We start from the raw sequence: 13,480 nt of genomic DNA, 5'->3' as shown, positions 1-13,480 counted from the left end.
ACCCCTCCCCGCCCCCACCTCCTGGCACCCACCCCTGTCCGCTGGGGGGGGAAGTGGGTCTTGGAGCAGAATGGCTATAACCACAAACACACTCACTTGGAACTTTTGTTTCAGGAACCCACATTCGCCACTCTGAGATGAAAGAGATGATTTTATGTTTTGGCCAAAAAAAAAAAAAAAACCAACCCAATGGCATGATATTTACTGATACGTCATAAAACAAGATAACGTTTGGGGGAAAAATAAAGGACAGGCTTTGGAACAATAAAAGGGATTTTGCCTTAGTCAACAAAAAGCGCAGTAATATCTCATTAAGCTGATTAGTATGCTGCCTAGAAACAGTACTAGGTGCTGTAACACACGATTATAATCATAAAAATCCTTCAGTGTTTGCGAGGACGCATTAACGAGGTATATTAAATTTTAAGGGGACTGTGAGTAGCGGCTTTGCAAACCTCGGAGATCAAGACTTAACCCTTATGTTACGAAACACGGTTATGCTGTCCGTTGGTAACTGCCCATCCACAGAAGTAGAGGTTATCTCCCGACGGGGTCGTGGGGGATGATCCCGGGGGAGCCAGGTCTGGGTGGGACTGTGGGCATCTGCTGCAGGAGGACGCCTCTGCCCTTGTCCTTCCCCCGGTGCGACCCCCGAGGCCAGGACTTTCGCTGGGGCTTAAAGAGATCTCTTAAGGAAGTGGATAAAGACCAATTAAAGTCCGGGGACCGTGCGGTAGGAAGTCTCACGGAGCTGGAGTGTTTTTAATAACTTTCCCAATACACAGTAATGAGTACAAATTGGACCTGCAGAATGTGCTTGGCAGAAAATTAGAACTCAAAGCTGTTTGTTAAACACACGCACTCTGAGCTGGTCCACGTAATTGTCCGTAATGGTCCTCGCTGTCCCCTCCGGCTGGTGGAGAACAGTCAGCCGGGCCACTCGGGGCAGGGTGATGCGAGCGACCTCTCCCCCTCTCAGCACGTGGGGAACTCGTCTTCAAAAGGCCAGAAACCCACACCTGGGGTTCTTCTGCTTCCGGAGCCATCTTCTGCCCCCCCCCCGGGGGGAGCCCAGGTCTGCTTCCTGCCGTTGGAAAGACGTTGCGCATCTGTCCTCTGCGCAGCCCGACCTGTCTCAGCAGGCCAGGCAGGCCGGGCCAGCCCTTCACCCCAGCCAGGACTGGTTCCTGGGCCACACAATTCCCTGGGGGACCTCGGGGCCCAAGCTCAAGGGTGGACGAAGCACATTCAGCACCGGCGGGGTCTGCTGCCCACCATTCCTGCCAGGCAGACTGCGCATGGTGTGGAGGGTCTCCAGTGGGATGCTGGCTTCCCCAGCCAGAGCAGGGGGCCGGGGTCTGCCGTGCACGGGAGGGGAGAAGCTGACCTGGTGACTGTTTCTGGGGAGGAGAGAAACTGAAACCTCGGTGCATGCCACAGTGTCCGTGGCGGACCGCAGCAGGACAGCTGGCCACACTCACGCACACGGGCACTCGGCACCGGGGTGCCTGCTGTAGAAGAACCCTCCCTATTGGCCGTCTCTACCTGCTGTCTCTGGTGGCAGCCAGATGTGAGAGGCCCACTTTGGAGGCCGGTCAGAAAGGAGTCATTTCCCTTGGACATCCTTGCACTCCCTCCACAAGCTTGCCGGGAGCCCGCGGGGCGCCAGGCCCTGTGGCTGGCACCTGAAAGTAGGGCTGGCCAGCTCCGGCGCCCACTGGCCAGCGCAGGGGGATAGGCCCAGGGGCGGAGGCCTCCAGGCAGGACTCCAGCAGCCCCGGGGCCATGTCTAGAGCCCCTTCTCCACCTCCAAGCCCCTCCAGCCGGGCCAGCTCCTCTCCTGAGCAAACGTAGATCGTGGCCCTGAAGCCACGTGGGGGCTCTGAGTCCCACCAACAGCTCTGGAAGCTCAGCAAGTCCAAAGCCTACGTGGCTGGCACTCCCAAAGGCTGCCCAGTTGGCCAGCTCAGGAGCCATGAATCCAGGAAGACAGGACCAACTCAGCAGGGGGGAACAGGGGGCTGACCGTGCAACCCACAGGCCTGCAGCTCAGGCCTGAGAGGGGAAGGCCGCCCACCCCCACCACACACAGGCAAGGGGAGGCTCAGCGGGTCAAACGACGAACGTGAGCCTTCAAGTTAGGTTTGGGCCCGGAATTCTTTCACTGCTAAAAGGTGTTTTTCAAGCAACAAAGCTTTTTTAAAAGAGCCTTCAAGCAACCGGTCAAGTGCCAGTACCAGACACAGAATGTTCTAGAACGTGTGAAGGCCAGTTGGCTTCTCCACCCGCAGGTCTCAGCGTACACAGCCCCGCCCACAAGGCCTTCTGTGCGCCCCTGTCTGGGGCAGGCGCCCTCTCTCTAGAGCACCCACTCACTCTGCTCCTCACAGCCCTTAGCGCTGAGCTGGGGGGAGGCCAGGCACCCCCCTTCTCCGTGCAGGCAGGGTCCCGGCTGCCTGGGTCACAGACGAAGTCTCCGGGGTTCAGTATTTGTCCACCGAGGGGGCGAATGAGTGAACAGACCTTGGAGACACGGCCCATAAAAGGGGGTAAGCCCCTGCCCTGGCCAGGTAGCTCGGCGAGAGCGACACCCTGATACTCCAAGGTTGCCGGGTCTGTCCCCGGTCCGGGCACATTCGGGAACCAGCTGAGGGCACATCAATAAGAGAAGCAACAGATCAATGTTTCTCTCTCTCTCTCTCTTTCTCTCCCTCTCCCCCCTTTCCTCCCTCTTCTTGCTCAAATCAATATTAACACATTAAAAAAGGGGGAGCCCCAACTTTATGGGCCCCAAACTCAGCTCCACATAGGTCTGTGGACACCCGCAGTCGGAATGTGTCAGAGTCAGAAGGGCCTCTGGCTCCCACCGGGGGCCCAGAAAGGGCCAAGGGAGATGCCCGCCACTGCGCCCCACCCCCGCCCAGGTCTTTCAGTTCACATACCCACGGGCACCAGGAGACGGAGACCAGCCATCGCGGGGCCCACGGGAGGACCCAGGGTCCTGCAGAGCTGGCCCGCCCACCAGGAGATGCCCCAGCAGTGCGGCCTCTATGGGCAGAGCCCCACCGTGGGGCCCGGGCAGGTGCACTCGCTGGGTCAGCCTCGCCCGGGCAGCCGCTAGACTCAGAGCCAGGCAGGGAGCGTAGGTTCCTGGGAGGAGCGGGGGACCGGCGTGCTGTCTCTGGGCGCACGCAGCCGAGGCGGGATGAGCCGGCCCCCGGCCTGGGACTCGCCGCCCTGGCGCAGCCCCGGTTTCTGCCGTCTCGACACTCCGCCCATCCAGCATCCATGTGCCTGCCCTCTGCCAGTCAGGAAACCGCCACAGGGGACCCTACGCACCTGCCCTCCAGGGGCCCCACGGGCAAGGCCACCAACCACAGGGAAACAACGAACAGGCTCCTGAGAGGCAGGGTCCAGAGTTCGGGGAGGGGAGAGACCCTCACAGCTGTGGACACAGGTGTGTGTGAGTGTGTGTGTGTGAGCACAGGCGTGTGTGTGTAGTCGCTCTGTGCTGGGGGAGTGGCGTGGCTCCTCACGGTCCGTTCTCTGCCAAAACACAGAAATGCCTCACTGTGAGGCCTGGGGGGTGCTTGTCCCACTGTGAACGGGCGGCCCGACTGCAGCCCTGACAGCTCCCAGGGCCTGGGTACAGGGGGCTGCCGGCGGGGTCCTCCCACAGGAGGGAGGTATCCCCAGCCCCAGGTGTGGGGACACCTCACAGGCCCTTCAGTGGAGTCGGTCAGCGTCTGGGACACCCGCAGTGCCACCCCGCACGGCCACCACTACCCGAGGCACTTTGTGGCATGCCCACAGCCCAGCTCAGCCCTGGCACTGGGCCCGTCACTCCGGCGTGGGGCAGCTTCGACTCCCACGTAAAATGGCCAGGTGCCAGCATAGGGTGGCCCCGGCCCCGGCCTTCGGGCAGCCCAGCGGGGCCTTCTGAGTTCCCAGTGCAACAACTCACCCAACCCTCTCGCCGGGAGCGAAAACCTTCGCTCGGGGGAAAAGCGAGTGAATCCACAACTGAGTGCTGAGAACCGCCCGCCCACGCTCACTCGTGGCCTCCACCCACAGTGCCGCAGGAGACAACGCCACACCCCGGCCGGCTGAGCAGGTGCGGCTGACCCACCGCAGACGGTGGCCGCACGTCGGCACCAAAGCTGGACGGGTGCAGGCCCTTGTACACTGTCCAGTTGGGAAACACGCCGACATCCCCCAACTTCTGACCTTCCCTGGATTCGCCATAGGATGTCGTGGGCACCCAACGCTGCTGTCCTACTGTCCGCACTGACCAAGCAAGGGGCGGAGGCCTCCATCCCAGTCACCAGGGCCTCCTCACTGCCTGGCAGGGACTCCAGGCCCCGTGGGATGCGTCGGGGGCGGGGGAGGGGGCTGGAGGTCTCCCCCCAGCTCAGTGATTCCCCATTCCTTGGGGGGGTGGGCTTCGAGACCGTTTCCTATGGTGCCCGTGACAAAGTTTTTACTGAACTTCCAGTGGAAGAATCTCTCCCCCTCCAAGTGAAATTTAAAACTATCAGGACACCAGAAGAGCCAGCTGCTCCGAGTCTAAATAAATTCTACACAAAACACAGTTTCATTTTGCTAGCACAGAAAAAAAAAGTAATCTTATGAATAGTCCAAAAAAGATAGATCTCGCCAGTAAGAGTTTTATCCTTACACCATGAAAAAGAATAGTTGGGAAATAAAATGACTTTCAAAATAACCATTTCAACGGGATTTTTAAAAATCAAATATTGTTGTCTAGCCAAGCACAACTAAATATTCCCTTTTTCATAAGCGTGGGTGACGGCGCTGGCTCAGAGCCTGGCAGAACACGCGGCACCCGGGCGCTGGGTGGGGGAGGGGCCGGGGGCCCCGGCGCGGCCCCGGAGGGGGCCCCCACTGAACACACGGTCACAGTGCACCGTTCTGGAGTCAGGGAGGTCCCCCTTCCTGGGGACGCCGAGGGCCCTCGGCCCTCCCGCACCGCCGACCCTGCTGTCCTCACTCGGGGTGAGCTGTGACGAGGGCCACTTCTCCCAGAACACAATGGCTTCTCATTAAACACTCTCTTCCCCATTGTTGTGGCGGACCCACGGAACAGAGGTGGTTATAATAAGCACAATACCCCCCCCCACCCCCAGTTCTTAAACGCAGAGCACCAGACTCCTGAACCTTTTCAGGGTCATTAAACAGCTGTAAACATTATTACAAAAATAAACCAGAGATTTCATGCTCGCATTTGGGCCCAGAGCGCACTGTGCTGAACGAGGGCGTGTCTGCATCCCTGACAACCGGTGCCGGTGACATTTAGGCATCCGCACAAATGACATCACGGACATCACTGAGGTGGGCAGGGGACCGCGGAGTTTATTTGCCGGGTGATTAATAGATAAACAGGGGCGCGGCATGGTGACCCGCTCCATCGTGACTGATGGGTGGACAAGGCTATGGGACGGGGCCAGAAACAGTCAGATCCCCTCTGGCTTTGCTCATGAAAGGGTGACGGTCCCAGTTCACTACGGAAGCGACGGGGTGCGACCAGGAGAGCCAGGGTGGAGAGGGGGGTCGCGCTCCCCAGCTTCCCCCACATGGACCATCGGCCAAAGCCCAGGCCTGCGTGGCCTCGCGCGGTCAGCAGGGGTGGGCTCCACGCACGCTCCCACGGAGCCCCAGGCAGCGTCCTCGTTGGTGAGGCCAGGGCGGGAGGACTTGGAAGGAGAAACCAGAGTCCAAAGCACCTTCTCCTTGAAGACTTGGGACGATTTCCCGATTCTCAAAGGCAGAGAGTTCTCCCCATCCAGCACACTGGCTTTTGGATTCGGGGGTGAGGCTGTAGACCCGAACGAAGGCGGATGATGAGCAATCAGACGGGGAAGGAAAACACACCCAGAGCATCTCTGGTCACCTCCCTGGGGCCCGGCGGACCTCAGGTCTGAGGTAGTAACTGGCTCAGCGTCTGCCCGCACCACGCACAGCCCGGCAGCAGGCGCTGGGGGGGATGTAGCGAACCTCAGACGGGGGGCTGTTTAAGATCGTGGACCTGTCAGGCAGGGCACGCTCTCAAAAACTAAAATGACAATAGTAACCGCCATCCCCACCATCTCCATCATCCCGCCTTCCTCCTCATCCCGACTCCACAGGCAGCGCTTTGCCGTCGCCGTCTCTCGGAGCCTCACCCCACCGTAGGTGCAGGCCCTCTACTGTTCCCACACGAAAAGGTAGGAAGCGGGGACTCAGAGCCGGAAGTCCACGAGGTCACACCGCAGAGTCCACACAAGGCGTGCTGGTGGGCGTCCAGCACGCTGGGGAACGTGNACGGGGGGCTGTTTAAGATCGTGGACCTGTCAGGCAGGGCACGCTCTCAAAAACTAAAATGACAATAGTAACCGCCATCCCCACCATCTCCATCATCCCGCCTTCCTCCTCATCCCGACTCCACAGGCAGCGCTTTGCCGTCGCCGTCTCTCGGAGCCTCACCCCACCGTAGGTGCAGGCCCTCTACTGTTCCCACACGAAAAGGTAGGAAGCGGGGACTCAGAACCAGAAGTCCACGAACTCACACCGCAGAGTCCACACAAGGCGTGCTGGTGGGCGTCCAGCACGCTGGGGAACGTGCTGGGCCGGTGTGGACGCTCGCCTTCCGCTGCGAACTGTGCGGACACAGAGGAAACCACAGCTCCTGGGCAGAGCTCACAGGAGACCGAGGAGCCGGAGCCCTCTCCGCGCCTGGAAGCGGGATCGGGGGTGGGGGGCACATTGCAGGGGCGGCGTCTCGGGGAGCTGGCATCGGTTGCAGGGGTGTGGGGAGGTGCTTCGGGTGCAGAAACAGGGCCCGCCGGCTCCTCACTGGCTGCGGAGAGAGCCACACAGAAAGGCTCGGATGGCGCCTGGTTTTCTTACATCACGGAGAGCCGACATGTTATTCCACGTTCTGCTGCCCCGTGTCAGGCGGGTTACCCCCCAAGTAGACTGGAGGAACAGGAGGAGAATGACCCCCAAGTCCCCGGGCCGTGCCCCCAGGGGCCGGCTCCCCTCGCGCACCCGCCAGAGCCTCGGTTTTTCCTTCTCTGACACAGACTGAGAGGAGCTGCCCTGCACGCGCCTCGGGGCCTCAATAAGGCACCTGGGACACGGGAGGGACAGTGTGGCTTCTGAACTGCAGAAGGCTGCAGTCACCTGTCCCAGGTGCCAACCCCGGCCATCAGCACAACGTTCTGCGCCCACGACGTACTGTCACACAGGAACACAGGAAACGCCGAGAGCTGAAGGCAGCACCGTGGCATGAAAAAGGGGTTCGGGAAGACCCCCTGAGGGTCGCTTCTGCCGGAACCTCTGCGTGAACATCACCGTTCACTGAGATTTGTTAACACTTCCTTGTGCCAAACACCGGGGGGCCCCAGGGACGTACAGGCCAGACCCGACTCGGGCAGGGCAATAGAAGGACCCCCAGGGACACCATTCTGAGGCCAGCGTGGTCGGCGCGGAGGGGTGGGGGTGCCAGGGAGGGATTCGAAGGAAGACCGGGGGTGGGGGAGAGTCCTTGGCTGAGCCCTGAGGGCGTCGTGAGGCTCACAGAGAGGTGGAGGAAGGTGTGGGGGGCCGAGGGTCAGCATTGCGGAGCGAGGACCAAGCACGAACGGCCTGGGAAGGAAGAGACGGGGAGGTGGCCAGGCACAGACTGGAACAGGGGATGAAGTTTACATTTGGGGTAAACAGGCTGGGCCGCCCCCACCGGCCACCGAGCCCAGCGGGCGCACCTCACGCTGCCACTGCTACACAGCGGTGACAGGCCCCTCCCCGACACGGGTCAGGGAAGGAGAAAAAGAAAGGGTGACCATGAGCTCCAGGACCACAGAGCTCACATCTGAGGGCAGAGCTCTCATCGTGGTCACAGGGAAGAGGGACCTAGAGTTTGAGAGACAGCGCTGGCCTCCTCTCTTCCTCCTTCTAACAGCAGAGAAGTGGAAGAAGGACCAGTCCCGGATCTCCCAGGAGCCCGATCCCTCCTCCATGCTCCAGCCTGGCGTCACCTACTCCAGGAAGCCTTCCTGGATTTCCCCAAGGCTGGAGGTGACACTCAGGCCCCAGAGCCCCCATGCCCTTTCTCTGGACAAAATGGTGAGGACACAGTCCTGGTGTGCCCGACGCTCAGCTACCGAGGACCCAGCCAGTCCTTGGAGCTTCTGACGATCACGGTACAGACAGGGGGAGGAGGCCAAAGCATCGTGAGAATGAGTGACACTTTGTGAGCCGAAGCCCAGCCCTGTTGGCCCAGAATTCTGCCCCCAACGGTGCCTCCCGTTCTCCCAGAGCGGGGGCTCAGGAAGGAAATGGCCCTACATCCCCGGGAATGATCTCTCCGAACTGCGTGCACCCTTCAGGGGAAGTTGCCCAAACCATGTTCAAGCCTTTAATGGCGACTCACGTCTAAAATGATGCCACGGCGCTGAAAACACGCCCGCGGTCTCAGGAAGCGCACTGATGCGTCTCCCTCGCTGGCTCGCTCTCTCCCTTTTCACACCGATTTCGTCACGGCAGGAAGTTAGACACTTAATCCTTATTCAGCCCCCTCGGCTTCCCCCTCAGCCCAGCTCAGCACGACCCTGCACCAGAGCAGGGAACCGGCCCCCTCGGGACTTGTGGCCACCCTTCCTCCTGGGACCAGCAGTGGCCCGGGTGCCGCCGCCCCACTACACCCACCAGCCTCTCACCCCCGACGAAGGCCCTCAAATCCGGGCCCCTCTGGGCTGCGACCCCCTGCCTGGTAGCTGATTCTCATTCCACAGAACCCTCGGGTTTGCTTCGGTGCAAACCTGAACACGATGAGCCGCCTGGACCGCAGGGCGCTGGCCAGTGGGAGGGGCCCCGCCGGGGCCTGGAGGCCCAGTTCAGCCCCTCCAGCCCCCCCCCCGGGCCCCCACCCCCCGGAGCAGCTTTCACGTTGGGTTGGGTTTGTTCGTATCTTGTCCAGAGTCTCCGGGAGGTGGGGCTGTGACCTTGAGCTTCAGCGGGGGCACGGAGGGGGCACCCTGTCGCTATTTGCCGAACGAACGATTAAGTAAATGAGCAACTGCAGACCCAACAGCCCGGGCTCCGTGCTGGGTGCGCGCACCTGCCTCCCAGGGAGGGACTCGGGCCTCGGGCCCCCAGGGCAGACCCTGCTCCCCGCCCCTCGGGCACAAGCCAGGTGGACACACCTCCAATGTCACCCTTCCATGGAGCCATTCCCGGGCCACTGCTGGCCTCCGCCACCATCTGATGGCCGGCTACCTGGGCCCCGGCCTCACTGCTCTCCACCCAGCGGGGGCCTCCGAGGACGTGTGTCTGACCCAAACATGATGCTGTGGACAGGAAGAATTCTGTCCGAATGACCCCCTCTGGGCGCTGTCCCCTTGCACAAGGTCAGGGGACTGACTGGGAGCTTTGTGAGGAGGACAGAGACCAGCATCACCGTCCCTAGGCCCCACGCACAGGGGCCCTCGGGTGTACCTGTGGTTGGGATGAGGCTGCACTCCCTTCCCCGGGGGCTTCACTCTGTTTCTGTGCCCACCTCCCTCCTGACTCCAGGCCCTGGGACCCCGCACACAGTCAGAAATGTGGGGGCCCTCTGCCCGGCATCTGGGACTGAACATGTCCGGGGGATACCCCCTCAGGGCAGGGCACCGCCCGCTCTCCCAGAAGGGACCGGCCGGCAGCGCAGGGCTACGCATCCCTGACAACTGGCCGTCCTGGCTGTGGCTATGCCTGTACTAGGTCACTCAAGGTCACTGAGCAGGCCTGCCTCCTGCCCCACGGGGCCTCCACACCCTGGGACCACACTGCACCCCAGCCCGACAGCTGCGCAGCCAGAGGCACCGGCCCCCATCCATAGACCACCGAGGCCGGCCACCACACGCACAGCTCCGGCTCTCCTCCTGCCCCCTCAGGCCCCTGCGGCCCGCCTGACAGGGAAGGGACCCCCAGCCAAGCCCCGACCCTGAACCAGCACCAGTGGCAACGAACGTCACCGACACTGAACACCAGGGGCTGCAGACGTTACAATCACACCAGCTGGCGCTTGTCTCCTTGCACGGGGGTGGGGAACGCTGTCGGCGTCCAGCCAGCCCAGCTGTCCCTGTGCTTTACCGCCGTGATCGGGGACTCCAGGTGTGTGGGAGCGGCGTCCCAGAGGCCCAGCACAACAACCAGGTTGTGGGAGCAATTGGTGAGGAGATGGCGTGATGTGCGGCGCAGCACCGGACACTGAGCAGGCTCCCTGTTCAGTCACCGCAGCTACCTCTTCTCCCCCACGGCTGCAATGACCCTCGGCCCGTCCCCATGGCTGCCCCCTGCCCCACACACCTCCAGTCACTCCCAGGCCTGGTCTGTCCCTGTTCGAAAGCTTCCCAAAAGGACGCCCAACACCCCTGAGGCCTGTGAGGTCGTCAAGAGGTGACTAACCTCGCCTTTTTTGTTTCAGAGAGCATTTGAACTAATGAGGAAAAGGTGAGCACCCCCATTTGTAATCTGGGCGAAAGGCATGTGAGCAGGAAATTCACAGAAGAAACGAAATTTGGCAAATGACCACAAAAATGTCACTCCGCATTAGGAAGAAAAAGACTCAAATCAAAGCCACAGCGAGGCACCATCTTTGAGTAACGATAGGGAAGAGGGCACCCAGACCCCCGAGGCCCCTGAGCTCCTTCCGCGGAATCAGGGCGCGCCCGCCCCGGGACGCAGAGAAGGCGTGGTGGCTGCGTGCCGAGCGCAGTGCCCCTTTCCGAGCAGGTCCCGGAGCCGCGCCATGGCTTCTCCAACACCGCCGATGGCCGCTGCGAGGCAGCCAGGCGAGGGAAGCAAGCATCCCAGAAAGCGCTTTCGCAGGGAAAGTCCTGGCGCCGGAAGACAACACTCTGCTTTCTGCTTTTTTCTGCGGAAGCCCATCGACCCGCACGTGTCCAGCAGGCCTGCTGAGGACGCCCGTCCGCTGGGCAGCACGCTGCGCGCCGTGGACGGAGCCCCGCCCAGCCGAGGAGCTTCGCTCCCGGAGGCTCGGCGGCCCCCGGCTGGAGCCGTCTGGTCGCTGCGGGCTCTTCCCTGTCCCCATAGCGGGTCACCCTTGAAGCCCAACCGGCAAACATCAAAGCCGATGTCTTTCCTGCAGCCCTCAAATGATTTCATGCCAAAGACTTCCCCCAAATGGCCCCACCCCCCACCCCCCTCTAAGCCCCTTGCCGGCACGGTGCCCACTCACTGCCCTGCCCTGGCGTGGAAGAGATGGTGCGCACCTCCCCCACTGCCCGGAGGGGCCCCGAGGGAACGGATTCGAGGACAGTGGCAGAGGGTGTTGAAAGTGGAGAAACCTCACAGATCACCCAGACGACCCAGCGGGCCCTGGCCAAATGGGCCCATTTTACAGATGGATAAACTGAGGCCAGAAGCTGGGTAACCCCCCCCCCCAACTNTTACAGATGGATAAACTGAGGCCAGAAGCTGGGTAACCCCCCCCCCCCAACTAACGCTACACACACTGGAGCAGCTGCACATCTGCATCTTGCTCCCCCGAGGGACCCCCTGAGCATTCCGGAAAGCTAGTCAGTGAGCAGGGAGTGCCGGCTGGGTGAGCAGGAGGGTGGGCAAAAAATTTCTGACCAACACATGCTGACATGCGCTTGCCTCTCCCCTCTCCACAGCTAAACACAGGCCAGCCCCTCTGTCTGCCCTAATTCTTTCGAGGTCAGACAGTGCAAGGTCAGACTCCCAGTCACAGCACGTCCTGTGAGCTGACCGGGCTCGGGGGCCTTCGGACGATGAAGCCCATCAGCCCAGTGAGCTCACCACCCTCCACAGAGCCCGGGGCAGGTGCGAGGCTCCAGGGCTTGAGTCTCTGCCACCCACGGGGCGGAGGAATCCTCCCGGGTGCCCCCCCACCGGGGTGGCGCAGGCTGAAGCTGGGGCACTGAGGACTGCAGAGCCACAGACTGTCTGGGGGCTGTGAAGGAGAGCCAAGGCGGGGCCGGGCCGGGACACCCCCACTTAGAAACACGCTCAGGAGGCAGGAGGCGAGGGGTCTGTCCGCCACTCATGTTTGATTTGCGTCCAATTACATCAGGTTGGTGTGATGAGAACCTGACATCCCCCCATGAAACGCATAAATCAAGGCACCCCATAAATTTAAAGGAATAGAGCTCTTTTCCAGAAGTGGCTAATTACTCATAAACAGCAGATATCTGACTGTCGTCACAGTCGGTAGCAGGTTTTAACCGCCCGCGCGTTTGGTGACACACAGGCCGGGGAAGCCAAGCGTTCCCTGCGCATAGCTCCCTGGGGTGCGGCAGCGACCAGGGGAGCTGGGGTACGAGACCAGCCCCCCGCCCAGCTCAGCACAGCTCCTCCCAGGGGCAGGGGCGCCTTGAGCACACCACCCCTGCCTGGGACCGTTACTGAGATCCGGACTGTCTGCGCCTCATGCACACGGTTCCTTTCTGTGCCCCGGGAAGCCACGTGGACCAGGTCCCCCATCAACCTCACAGGCCTGGGTGGACTCCGAGGTGACTGCCCATCCCGGTACCACCCATCCCCGCTGCCCCCCACACCCCTGTCTCCGGGCCTCTCACCAAGGGTCTAGGACGCCACCTCCGGGTCTCCCCCCACACAGCTCCACTTGTTCACCACCAGGAAAGGGGACATCACGTAAGTACGGTGCTGACAGCCCAGAAGCCTCCAGAAGGTTTGCACGGCTGTGCCAGGCCCTCAGCGCAGGCTGCTCCTTCTGTGTCCGTCCTGCCCACCCGTCCCCACCCTGGGGAACGTCTTCTTCAACCTGCAGCCAAGTGTCTCCTTCCCGGGCATGTCCCCCTATGTCCCAAGACCCCCTGCCCCCCACACTCAGAAACCAGCGCCCTGTCACCCTGCTCAGCAACGATGCTGCTGGTTCTGAGGGTCCCCACGCACTTGCCTTTTCCCCATGCCCACTCCCTGCCTGGCCTGCATGGGGCGGGGGGGGTCCGGGCCCCTGTTCCCAGCAAAGACAGGCCAGAGGGACAGGCTGCAGTGCAGTGCCGGCTCCAGGGCCGCCCCAGGGCCCCTGCTGTGGGCACACAGACAGTGCCAGGGCGCCGGACGCCGGGAACAGGACACGCATCACGGGGAGGGTGAGAAGGAGCTGCAGCCAGGCCATGTCCCCAGCCATTGCTGGGCCCAGAGACAAGGGGACCTGGCAGTGGCATCAGCAAAGCCTCAGGGTGGCCCCCAGGAGCAATGCGCCCTGCCCCACCCCCGTGGGGTACTCAGAGCGAGCAGCGAGGCCGGCCCTGGGTCGGGGAAGGATGAGCCACCCCAATTCTGGATCCCTTCTCCCAGAGGCCACACACGCCTGGCCTGATGCTGCCCCCACGGCCACCCTTGCAGTGGCCACGCCCTGCCCCACACTCTGCCCCTGGTAGCTGCCATGGCTGCTGGCCTGGCTCCTGTTGCAGCCAGAGGAAACCTGCCTCTG

At 61.9% G+C, this 13,480-nt stretch overlaps 1 protein-coding gene across 2 annotated transcripts in view; it reads right to left on the bottom strand.

Moving 5' to 3' along the window:
* Nucleotides 1–13,480, bottom strand: part of ZNF536 (zinc finger protein 536) — a 229,463-nt gene that overhangs the window by 163,976 nt on the left and 52,007 nt on the right. The window lies entirely within an intron of this gene.

The sequence above is a fragment of the Sturnira hondurensis genome, unplaced genomic scaffold (assembly GCF_014824575.4).
Source record: "Sturnira hondurensis isolate 20B ecotype Veracruz unplaced genomic scaffold, ASM1482457v3 Scaffold0016617, whole genome shotgun sequence".
In the NCBI taxonomy this organism is placed as follows: Eukaryota; Metazoa; Chordata; class Mammalia; order Chiroptera; family Phyllostomidae; genus Sturnira; species Sturnira hondurensis.
Note: the sequence above shows the minus strand (reverse complement) of the source record. Positions and strands in the feature narration are given on the sequence as shown.